Source organism: Schistocerca cancellata, chromosome 8 (genome assembly GCF_023864275.1).
Source record: "Schistocerca cancellata isolate TAMUIC-IGC-003103 chromosome 8, iqSchCanc2.1, whole genome shotgun sequence".
Lineage (NCBI taxonomy): Eukaryota > Metazoa > Arthropoda > Insecta > Orthoptera > Acrididae > Schistocerca > Schistocerca cancellata.
This window is the reverse complement of record NC_064633.1, coordinates 9,938,808-9,951,997: the sequence shown is the minus strand read 5'-3', so window position 1 is coordinate 9,951,997 and position 13,190 is coordinate 9,938,808.

Below are 13,190 nucleotides of genomic sequence, written 5' to 3'. Positions count from 1 at the left end.
ACTTGGACCATCATCAGTTATTTTGCTCCCCAAATAGCAAAACTCCTTCACTACTTTAAGTGTCTCATTTCCTAATCTAATTCCCTCAGCATCACCAGACTTAATTCGACTACATTCCATTATCCTTGTTTTGCTTTTGTTGATGTTCATCTTATATCCTCCTTTCAAGACACTGTCCATTCCATTCAACTGTTCTTCCAAGTCCTTTGCTGTCTCTGACAGAATTACAATGTCATCGACGAACCTCGAAGTTTTTATTTCTTCTCCATGGATTTTTGTTTCCTTTACTGCTTGCTCAATATACAGATTGAATAACATCGGGGAGAGGCTACAACCCTGTCTTACTCCCTTCCCAACCACTGCTTCCCTTTCATGTCCCTCGACTCTTATAACTGCCATCTGGTTTCTGTACAAATTGTAAATAGCCTTTCGCTCCCTGTATTTTACCCCTGCCACCTTCAGAATTTGAAAGAGAGTATTCCAGCCAACATTGTCAAAAGCTTTCTCTAAGTCTACAAATGCTAGAAACGTAGGTTTGCCTTTCCTTAATCTTTCTTCTAAGATAAGTCGCAAGGTCAGTATTGCCTCACGTGTTCCAGTGTTTCTATGGAATCCAAACTGATCTTCCCCGAGGTCGGCTTCTACTAGTTTTTCCATTCGTCTGTAAAGAATTCGTGTTAGTATTTTGCAGCTGTCAACACCTGCTTTCTTTGGGATTGGAATTATTATATTCTTCTTGAAGTCTGAGGGTATTTCGCCTGTTTCATACATCTTGCTCACCAGATGGTAGAGTTTTGACAGGACTGGCTCTGCCAAGGCCGTCAGTAGTTCCAATGGAATGTTGTCTACTCCGGGGGCCTTGTTCCGACTCAGGTCTTTCAGTGCTCTGTCAAACTCTTCACGCAGTATCATATCTCCCATTTCATTTTCATTTACATCCTCTCCCATTTCCATAATATTGTCCTCAAGTACATCGCCCTTGTATAGACCCTCTATATACTCCTTCCACCTTTCTGCATTCCCTTCTTTGCTTAGAACTGGGTTTCCATCTGAGCTCTTGATGTTCATACAAGTGGTTCTCTTATCTCCAAAGGTCTCTTTAATTTTCCTGTAGGCCGTATCTATCTTACCCCTAGTGAGATAAACCTCTACATCCTTACATTTGTCCTCTAGCCATGCCTGCTTAGCCATTTTGCACTTCCTGTCGATCTCATTTTTGAGACGTTTGTATTCCTTTTTGCCTGCTTCATTTACTGCATTTTTGTATTTTCTCCTTTCATACCTGGCATAGAAAAGCAACTTCAAGATTTAAAGACAAATAAATCACCAGGTCCTGATGGAATCCCAGTTCGATTTTACAAAGAGTACTCTACCCCATTGGCCCCTGCATTCATCGTGAATATCTCGTCCAGTACAAAGTCCCAAGCGACTAGAAAAAGGCGCTGATGACTCCAGTACGTAGTAAAGGTAAAAGAATGAACCTGCAAAAGTACATACCAAGACCCTTCACTTCTGTTTTCTGCAGAATCCTTGACCACATTCTCGGTTCGAATATAATAAACTTTGTTGAGGCTAAGAAGGTTATGTCAACGAATCAGGATGGTTTTAAAAAGCATAGCTCGTGCGAAACTCAGCTTGTTCTTTTCTCACATGATATACTGAGAACTATGGATGAAGGACAGCAAGCAGATTCCATATTTCTCAACTTCCGGAAAGCATTTGACACGGTGCCCCATCGCAGCCTATTAACGAAGGTAAGAGCATATGGAATAAGTTCGCAGATATTTGAGTAGCTCGAAGACTTCTTAAATAATGGAACCCACTATGTTGTCAAAAATGTCTCTGAGCACTATGGGACTTAACTTGTGAGGTCATCAGTCCCCTAGAACTTAGAACTACTTAAACCTAACTAACCTAAGGACATCACACACATCCAAGCCCGAGGCAGGATTCGAACCTGCGACAGTAGCGGTCGCGCGGTTCCCGACTACAGCTCCTAGAACCGCTCGGCCACCCCGGCCGGCCACTATGTTTTCTTCGATGGCGAGTGTTCACCAGAGACAAGGGTATCATCAGGAGTGTCCCAGGGAAGTGTGATAGCACCGCTGTTGTTCTCTGTATACATAAATGATTTGGCGGACAGAGTGGGCAGGAATCGCGGTTGTTTGCTCATGATGTCCTGGTGTACGGTAAGTTGTCGAAACTGAGTGACTGTAGGAAGATACAAGACAACAAAGACAAGACTTCCAGTTGGTGTGATGAATGGCAGCTAGCACTAAATGCCGAAAAATGTAAGTTAATGCGGATGAGTGGAAACAACGAACCTGTAATGTTCGGATTCAGTATTACAAGTGTCCAGCTTCACACACTCAAATCGTTTAAATATCTGAGCGTAACGTTGCAAAGCGATTTGAGGTGGAACGAACATGTTCGACTTCGGTTTATTTGGATAATTTTAGGAAAGAGTGGTTCACCTGTAAAGGTGACTGCATATAGAATGCTGGTGTGACCTATTCTTCAGTACTGCTCGAGTTTTTGGGGTCAGTACCAGGTTGGATTGTAGGAAGACATCGAAGCAATTCAGAGCAGGGCTGCTAGATTTATTACCGGTAGGTTCGAATAAAACAGAAGTGCTAGGGAGATGCATCGGAAAATCAAATGGCAATCCCTGGAGGGAGAGACTACTGAAAAGGGGACCTCCCCATCGCACCCCCCTCAGATTTAGTTATAATTTGGCACAGTGGATAGGCCTTGAAAAACTGCACACAGATCAGTCGAGAAAACAGGAAGAAGTTGTGTGGAACTATGAAAAAATAAGCAAAATATACAAACTGAGTAGTCCATGGGCAACATACGCAACATTAATGCATATCTGCGCACAGGAGCGCCGTGGTCCCGTGGTTAGCGTGAGCAGCTGCGGAGTAAAAGGTCCTTGGTTCAAGTCTACCCTGGAGCGAAAAGTTTACTTACTTTGTTTTTGCAAGTTATGATGTGTCCGTTCGTTCATTGACGTCTCTGTTCACTGTAATAAGTTTAGGGCCTGTGTTTTGCGACCGCACCGCAAAACCGTGCGATTAGTAGACGAAAGGACGTGCCTCTCCAGTGGGAACCGAAAACATTTTATCCAGGAAAACACGTCTGATATATTCTATACATCACTGGCGACGGCATGTGCGTCACATGACACGAATATATTGTCGACCCACCTACCTTGCACACTTGGCGAATGGGTAAAAAGATTCTTCTACCTTGCCCGATTTAGGTTTTCTTGTGGATGTGATAATCACTCCCAAAAAAGTGATGAAAACATAAGAGTGTGTCACATAAACTGCAACAAATGAATGCAACAGTTTCACAGTCGCACAGTTTTCTCTGTGCTCTGTCAAAACATATGTTTTTAACGTTTTCAACTTTTTCCCTGTGTAGACCGTCAAATCCTGCATATGTCCAAGCAAATCTGAACACGTCCTGGAATTTTGGGGAGCGAAATTGATTATATGTGAATGCCTGAACTCTGATAATTGTCTGAAAATAAAAATTGAAACTTATTACTGGAGGGAAGACTTGAACCAAGGACCTCTGGTTCAGCAGCTGCTTACGCTAACCACGGGACCACGGCGCTCCTGAAATCACATTATCCTTGATGTTGCTTATCCTTCGCATGGACTACTCAGTTGGTATTTTTGCTTATTTTTTCATAGTTCCACACAACTTCTTCCTGTTTTCTCGATTGATCTGTGTTCAGTTTTTCAAGGCCTATCCACTGTGCCAACTTATAACTAAACCTAAGGGGGGTGCGATGGGAAGGTTCCCTTGTGAGAAAATTTGAAGCTGACTGCCGAACAATTCTGCTGCCACCAAGATACATCGAGTGTGAGGGCAACGAAGGTAAGATACGAGAAATTAGGGCTCATACGGAGGCGTACAGGCAGAGAGGCTTTTTCTTCGATCTGTTTGCCAGTGGAACAGGAAAGGAAACGAGAAGTAGCGGTACAGGATACCCTCCACCACGCACCGTACGGTGGCTGACGGAGAAAGTATAGAGGTGTAGAATACACATGTTAGCTCCAGAGAAATTGCGATAGCTTCTGGGAGAATTCATACCAGCGTTGTCCGCATTTTATGCGCAAACAGTTTCTACATGTACAGCTACACACATACTCCACAAGCAACCGTAAGGTGCGTGTCGGAGGGTGCGACTATTACTCATTTCCTTTCCAGTTCCACTAGCAAGTAGAGCGAGGGGAAAATAGCTGTCTATAGGCCTCCTTGTGAGCCCTCATTTCTCTTATCTTCGTGGTCCTTACGTGAAATGTACCTTGGCGACACTAAACTTGTTCTCCCAGCATATTGAAACACCGGTTCTGTAAATTTTCTCAGTAATGTTCCTCCAAGAGAACGTCGCCTTCCCTCCGTTTCACTATGCATCTCCGCAGTAGTTGTCTCCCGGTAAGAACTCTAGCTGCACACCACTGAAATACACTCCTGGAAATGGAAAAAAGAACACATTGACACCGGTGTGTCAGACCCACCATACTTGCTCCGGACACTGCGAGAGGGCTGTACAAGCAATGATCACACGCACGGCACAGCGGACATACCAGGAACCGCGGTGTTCGCCGTCGAATGGCGCTAGCTGCGCAGCATTTGTGCACCGCCGCCGTCAGTGTCAGTCAGTTTGCCGTGGCATACGGAGCTCCATCGCAGTCTTTAACACTGGTAGCATGCCGCGACAGCGTGGACGTGAACCGTATGAGCAGTTGACGGACTTTGAGCGAGGGCGTATAGTGGGCATGCGGGAGGCCGGGTGGACGTGAGGTCTCCACAGTATATTGATGTTGGCGCCAGTGGTCGGCGGAAGGTGCACATGCCCGTCGACCTGGGACCGGACCGCAGCGACGCACGGATGCACGCCAAGACCGTAGGATCCTACGCAGTGCCGTAGGGGACCGCACCGCCACTTCCCAGCAAATTAGGGACACTGTTGCTCCTGGGGTATCGGCGAGGACCATTCGCAACCGTCTCCATGAAGCTGGGCTACGGTCCCGCACACCGTTAGGCCGTCTTCCGCTCACGCCCCAACATCGTGCAGCCTGCCTCCAGTGGTGTCGCGACAGGCGTGAATGGAGGGACGAATGGAGACGTGTCGTCTTCAGCGATGAGAGTCGCTTCTGCCTTGGTGCCAATGATGGTCGTATGCGTGTTTGGCGCCGTGCAGGTGAGCGCCACAATCAGGACTGCATACGACCGAGGCACACAGGGCCAACACCCGGCATCATGGTGTGGGGAGCGATCTCCTACACTGGCCGTACACCACTGGTGTTCGTCGAGGGGACACTGAATAGTGCACGGTACATCCAAACCGTCATCGAACCCATCGTTCTACCATTCCTAAACCGGCAAGGGAACTTGCTGTTCCAACAGGACAGTGCACGTCCGCATGTATCCCGTGCCACCCAACGTGCTCTAGAAGGTGTAAGTCAACTACCCTGGCCAGCAAGATCTCCGGATCTGTCCCCCATTGAGCATGTTTGGGACTGGATGAAGCGTCGTCTCACGCGGTCTGCACGTCCAGCACGAACGCTGGTCCAACTGAGGCGCCAGGTGGAAATGGCATGGCAAGCCGTTCCACAGGACTACATCCAGCATCTCTACGATCGTCTCCATGGGAGAATAGCAGCCTGCATTGCTGCGAAAGGTGGATATACACTGTACTAGTGCCGACATTGTGCATGCTCTGTTGCCTGTGTCTATGTGCCTGTGGTTCTGTCAGTGTGATCATGTGATGTATCTGACCCCAGGAATGTGTCAATAAAGTTTCCCCTTCCTGGGACAATGAATTCACTGTGTTCTTATTTCAATTTCCAGGAGTGTACTTTGACATCTTCCTTTAATCCGACTTGGGAGCAGGGTTGGGGAGTTCCCCGACACTCGAACAGTCTTCAAGAAGAGCTCCCACTAGCGCCCTCTAAGCGGTCTCCTTTGTAGATGAACCACACTTTCTCAAAATTCTCCCAACTACAATCCTCACATGCTCTTTCCGTTTCATGACACTTTGCAACGTTACATCCAGACGTTTAAACGATGCGACTGTGTCAAGGAAGACACTACTGATGCTGTATCCGAACGTTACAGCTTTGTTTTTCCGCATCAACGTACATTTTTCCACATTTAGAGCTAGCTGCCATTCATCACACTAACTAGAAATTTTGTCTAAGTCTTCTTGTATCCAACATTCACCAACATCCCCTTCACACAGCATCGTTAGCAAACAACCGCTTGTTGCTGGGCACCCTATATGCTACATCATTTATAGAAAATAATAACTGTCCATCACGCTTCCCTGGCTGACTCCTAACGTCACCCATGTCTCTGATGAGTTTTGAGAGGACAACGCGCTGCGTTCTATTACTCAAGAAGTCTTAGAGCCACTTACGTAACTGGAAAAGCATTCCAGGTAAGAGGTTATCTGAACAGGCTGCAGTGAGACACCGTGTCAAGTGCTTTCCGGAAATGTAGAAACATGGAATCTGTCTGTTGCCAGTGCCTTCAGCTTTAGAAACGTTCAGTCATAAATAAAGTAATAGAACAATAGCAATGTCTTGATAGCAGACATTGTTTTATAGAAAGTTTGGAAAAAGCATTCTTTATACCAATTGATTCATATTCTATTAATTAATTAAACCAAACAAGCAATAAGACTCCTAATTCAGGCGATAGCAAGGAAAGGCGTTTGTATCACTCTCACGAATCGCTTTTTCGCAATAAAGAACAGCGGTAATTTTTTATTTCCTATTGTACTTCGACGAAGCGTGAGTAATTCATAGTCATACGAACAGTGTTTGTCAGTATTTTGCGTGAAGTGTTAAAGAGCTCATTGCATTACGTAGACAGACGAGGTGCGTTAGCGTAACGGTTGAAGTGTTGGGCTGCTACGTGAGAGGTTATGAGTTCAAACCTTGTGCGGTGCTTAATAATTTCATTATTTGAAAACAATATCGAAGTGCCTTACTTCACGAATTATATTCGTTTCAATGCAATTTTTTGGAATTTCTAGTGCTTTGTCTCTTCATTATCCCTTTCGCTGCTGCAGACACGTGCTCGCCGCATTCTGCACTGTGCGCGATTTTGTCATCACTGCACTGCTCGCCTGTGTAGACACATGGTGTTCCCACTGCTTTGACACACTTATCATTCGATTTCACAAAAACTATTTGGCCCAAAAATTTGATTTTTACACGTCTTCTTGACTGATACCTTCCCCCCATAAATGACTTAAATTTGTTTCGATGTTCAACGCAGTTATTATGCAACATTAAAAGTAGTAAACCATTGCACGAAATTTTGAAGAGTTTGCAGAGGTAGAAGTCCTTAGCGTATACTTTCCATATGGTCGATTTTAGTTGCCACAATGTTGAGAATGAAATGTGGACAAGATACCTAAATTTCATATAAAATTTACTGTATAACAATATTTCATTTAATTTAAGTACGACATAGGTGCCGTATGTAATATTGAGAAATATTCCGTCTTTCGCGACTGTAATAAAACTATTATTTACACCGGACGCGTTTGGCTTTATTTTAAAGCACTTCAATCAGGGAAAGGTATGGCACATACACAATGATACTCATGTTCTCTTTCTTGTTTTTTTTTCCACAGTCGCAGTTTTACCAATGGTACTGAAATATATTCCTCTTCTGCAACTGTAATAAGGGGCTTATTTAGACCAGACGCGTTTCTCTCTTTTGAAGCATCTTCAGTGGACAGTATTTTGTCTCCTCCGTTGCTAAGTCACCTTTCGTAGTTTTGTGCTGCGGTAACACATTATTCAACGTTTGTGTTGACAGATCAGTGTTTTAGCAAACAAATGATGTTTGTGTGTGCCACACACAAAAATTATATTTGACATAGCTCAGAGCACTTCACTGATAGACGGTATATTCAAGTCCTAATGTTTTTGTAAGTCCACAGTTTTGTTTAATGTATTTTCTCTGCTTTCTTTTGATTGATTGAAGTGCTTTAAAATAAAGCCAAACGTGCTCAGTGTAAATAAAACTTTGTAACAAGACGGAATATTTCTCAATATTAAATACGACACCTATGTCGTACTTAAATGAGCTATTGTTATACAGTAAATTTTATATGAAATTTAGGTATCTTGTCCACATTTCATTCTCTACATTGTGACAATAAAATCGACCATACGGAAAGTACACTCTATGGACTTTTACCTCTGCAAACTCTTCAAAATTTCGTGCAATGGTTTACTATATTTAATGCTGCATAATAACTGCGTTGAACATCGAAACAAAAGTAAGTCATTTATGGGGGGAAGGTATCAGTCAAGAAGTTGTGTAAAAATCTAATTTTTGTGCGAAATAGTTTTTGTGGAATCGATTGATAAGAGTGTCAAAGCAGTCGGAACACGATGTGTCTGCACAGGCGAGCAGTGCAGTGACAAAATCGCGCACAGCGATTGGGGAGTGAATGGCGGAGTTTTGAGAGCGGATGATATGGACAGAGACAGTAAATTTGTAAGACTGGATGTCTTTGAACACTATTAAGGGCAATACATTGTTTGTTCTCTATCAAAATATTTCATTTGCTAACTATGCCTATCAGTAGTTAGTGACTTCAGCAGTTAGAATCTTTTATTTAGCTGGCAGTATTGGCGCTCGCTGTATTGCAATAGTTCGAGTAACGAAGATTTTTGTGAGGTAAGAATTCATGAAAGGTATAGGTTATTGCTAGTCAGGGCCATTCTTTTGTGGGGGTTACTGAAAGTCAGATTGCGTTGCACTAAAAATATTGTGTGTCACTTTCGTGAATGTCTGAGTACGTTCAGTTTTGCTCAGCTGTTTGAAAATCAAATAACATAAGATGTTTATCAGCACAGTAATTCATTAATTCTTCTAAGGGGACGTTACAATGTGACTGGCTGGAAGCCTTAGCCCAGGTTAGCGATTTTACATAGGGCCAATATCGTGTGCCAGATGAACTGCAAGTTAACCAGCAGGATTGAAGAATACGCACAATTCCGTCGTTCGGTTCTCATGCGACAACAGAACAACAGATTCCATCTTCAAGAATTTGTCTTTTTCGATGAAACTATCATTACAAATGATGGAAAGCTGAATGTAAGACAATCGGAACTGGCTGAGACAAGTTGAAATTAAGAGGCAGTTGAGTACGAACGTTGCGTGTGTGGTTATTGGAGAGCAAGACATGCCGATGGTGTCCTGCTATACCTCGATACAGATGGTGTTCCACTGTTGCCCTATTCACGAGGCTCTGCAGACCTCTGCCACATTGAAACCATCAGTTCGTCGGTCACTAGCACGCACCACTCACTAGCCACCATTATGGTCGTTGACGTGGAATTGAACCAACACGTAATGAAGTAGGGGAGAGGCGAGCAGAGTGGCCGGGCTAAGGCATTCCTATTTCTTAAGCTCAATGGCTACTGACAGAAATAATTAGAAATATGTGGTTATAATCTGAAACTGCTGAAGTACAATGTCGTGTAGTTTAATTAACTTAGGAAGAAATTAAGTACTCTAAACGATTCAATTTTCACAAGATGGCAAAAAGTTCACTTTGCCTAACATGAGCAGGCAAAGCAGGTACTTGCTTTTAAACACCAAAATAAGGGATAAAAACTGTTTTAGTCAATAACTACAAGTATTTTATCGTGAAGCACGATTCGAATTAAATTATTTACGGCCGGCCGCGGTGGCCTAGCGGTTCTGGCGCTGCAGTCCGGAACCGCGGGACTGCTACGGTCGCAGGTTCGAATCCTGCCTCGGGCATGGGTGTGTGTGATGTCCTTAGGTTAGTTAGGTTTAAGTAGTTCTAAGTTCTAGGGGACTTATGACCTAAGATGTTGAGTCCCATAGTGCTCAGAGCCATTTGAACCAAATTATTTACGCGTTTCACAAACAAATGTCTAACTGTGTTCCTCATCTGCTGTACGGAGTTCGTACTCCCAGACGGAGCACAATTGGCACTAAATAAACTGCTCTTCTTGGTTTCAGAACTAAAACAGTCTCGGCTCCGAAATTCACCCCTTTGGGGCATCATCAGACTGGGGGTGAAGCTGACTCCTGCACGTGGTGCCCCTGCATAGGTACTGGACTAGATTCTCCAGTACTGAACTGAACGTCAGCATTCCAAAAGCATTGCATTATAGGTTTCACTATGAATGGAAACCAAAGGTCTTTATCAAGACCTCACCTTGTGATCGTATCAATCAACATAGAAGGATTGTCTGTTGCCAAAGAAGAACTCCTGCAACATATTGCCAAGGAACCTAGGTGTGATATTTTATGTATACAAGAAACCCATCGAGATGACACCATGAGAAGACCAAAAATCCTTGGGATGAAACTGGCAGTTGAGCGACCCCATAGACAATATGGCAGTGCTATCTTTGTGAGGAACGATATAGCTGTTCTCTCTACCTCACTTACAGAATTCAACAATATTGAAATACTGTCTGTAGAACTGAATGGTTGTATTGTGTCGTCAATTTACAAACCCCCAGGAGCAGATTTCCAATTTTCACCTACAGACAACTACACCAATCAACAAGCTCACTTTATTGTTGGAGATTTCAATAGTCATAGCAGTGTTTGGGGTTATGTTGAGGACGACAGTAATGGTGAAGCAGTTTTGACTTGGGCTGATACCAACCATCTTAATCTTGTCCATGATAATAAACTCCCACCATCTTTTAACAGTGGGCGTTGGAAACGTGGGTATAACCCCGACTTAATTTTTGTTAGCGAGAACATAGCTCACCAATGCAGAAAAACTGTTCTAAATCCGATACCAAATACTCAACACCGCCCCATAGGCTGCCAAGTGTTTGCAGCCATTACTCCTAGAATCACATCATTCCGAAGGCGATACAATTTCAAGAAAGCAGACTGGCAGAAGTTTGCTGACCTCCTTGACTCAGAAGTTTCACGCATAGAACCCTCAGTTTCCAACTATGATGAGTTTGTAGAAGCCGTGAAAAGATGCTCAAGACTCTCAACTCCCAGAGGCTGTCGAGTTAACTACATACCTGGCTTGACAGAAGAATCCGTGAAGCATCTACATAACTATATCCAACTTTTCAATGATAATCCTTACAGCATTGAAACCTTAACTGCTGGCCAAAATTTATCCTCAGCCTTAGCCAAATCCAAAAAAGAACGATGGATAGAGTTACTCGAGAACCTTGATATGTCTAAAAGCAGTCAGAAAGCCTGGCAGTTGCTGCGACGCCTGAACAACGACCCTGTCCACAATCATGGCCATGCAAACATTGCACCAGATCAAATTGCTCATCATCTAGTTCAGAATGGAAGGGTCAATTGTTCTAAAGATAGAACAAAACTCAAAAGAGAACCTGAACGTGAAAACAACCATCTATCAAATGACTTCATCTTACAAGAACTCAGAACCGCAATTCAGAAATGCAAAAATGGTAAAGCGCCTGGTCTAGACGACCTAATGATTGAGCAAATTAAACATTTTGGTCCCATCACGGAAAGATGGCTTCTGCAATTCTATAATGGTTGTCTGAAGCGGAAACAGATCCCTGCCATCTGGAGGAAAACTAAAGTTATTCCCTTACTAAAACCTGGAAAGGGTGCAGCTGATCCCAAGAACTACCGACCGATTTCGCTCCTTTGCCATTTGTATAAAATCTATGAAAGAATGTTGCTAAATAGACTCACTCCCATTGTTGAAAAACAACTCATACCTCAACAAGCAGGTTTCCGACCTGGAAAGAATTGTACAGCACAAGTCCTTAATCTGACTGAACATATTGAAGAGGGATATGAAAAAGGATACATTTCCGGGGCTGTCTTCGTGGATCTCACAGCAGCATATGACACCATTCAACATCGACAATTATTGCACAAAGTCTACTACATCACTAGAGACATTAATTTCACCAGAACTGTGCAGACACTTTTGGAAAACCGGCGATTCTATGTGGAGTTCCAAGGAAGAAAGAGTAGATGGAGAAGTCAAAGGAATGGCTTGCCTCAGGGTAGTGTCCTTTCCCCCATATTGTTCAACATATTTACAAATGACCAGCCTCAACCTTCTCTTACAAAGAGTTTCATCTATGCAGATGATCTTGCCTTAGTCACACAAGCTAGAGATTTTGACACAGTAGAAAACCAGCTTACTGTTGCTCTCAAGGACCTATCTGAGTACTACAGAGTCAATAACTTAAGACCGAACCCTGCTAAAACTCAAGTTTGTGCTTTCCACCTACGCAATCGAGAGGCCTATAGAAAACTTACAGTGGTTTGGGAAGATCAAGAGCTTGAACATTGTTTCTACCCCAAATATCTGGGTGTCACCTTAGATCGAACGTTGACCTACAGAAAACACTGCACTAACACTAAGCAGAAAGTTGCTGCTCGTAACAACATCCTGCGGAAGCTCACTGGCAGCGTTTGGGGTGCAGATCCCAAACTACTAAGAACATCAGCCTTGGCCTTGTGCTATTCCGCAGCTGAATACGCATGTCCTGTATGGTACAAGTCATCTCATGCAAAGCAGGTTGATGTGGCCCTGAACGAAACCTGCAGGACAGTAACGGGATGCCTCAAAGCTACACCTATTGATAAACTCCATAAACTAGCAGGTATTGCTCCTCCAGACATAAGGCGTGAAGTCGCAGCCAAACTTGAGAGACATAAAGCAGATCATAACACCGATCACCTGCTACATGGATACCAGCCACCAATTAGTAGACTCAAATCTAGGAGGAGCTTCATGAGAACTACTACACCCCTCACCGGTCGGACTGGAGCAGCCAGACTATCTCAGTGGACAGCAAAATCTGACAGTAATGATTGGATGACTCCTTCTGAGACCCTTCCTCCTGGTGGAAATCAAGTCTGGACAGTGTGGAAGTCTCTAAATCGGCTCAGGAGTGGCGTCGGACGAACTAAGGACAATCTGTTTAAATGGGGCTTCATGAAGGAATCTTCCACCTTGTGTGACTGCGGAGAAGAACAGACAACCAAACATTTAATTAACTGTCCTAGATGTCCTGTATCATGTTCCACACAAGAGCTTGTTGATGTTTCAGACAATGCTGCTGCCGTTGCACAATTTTGGGCTAATACCGTTTAGTTTGTTCTTTTATGATTTGACCTGATTTGTTATATTGTAT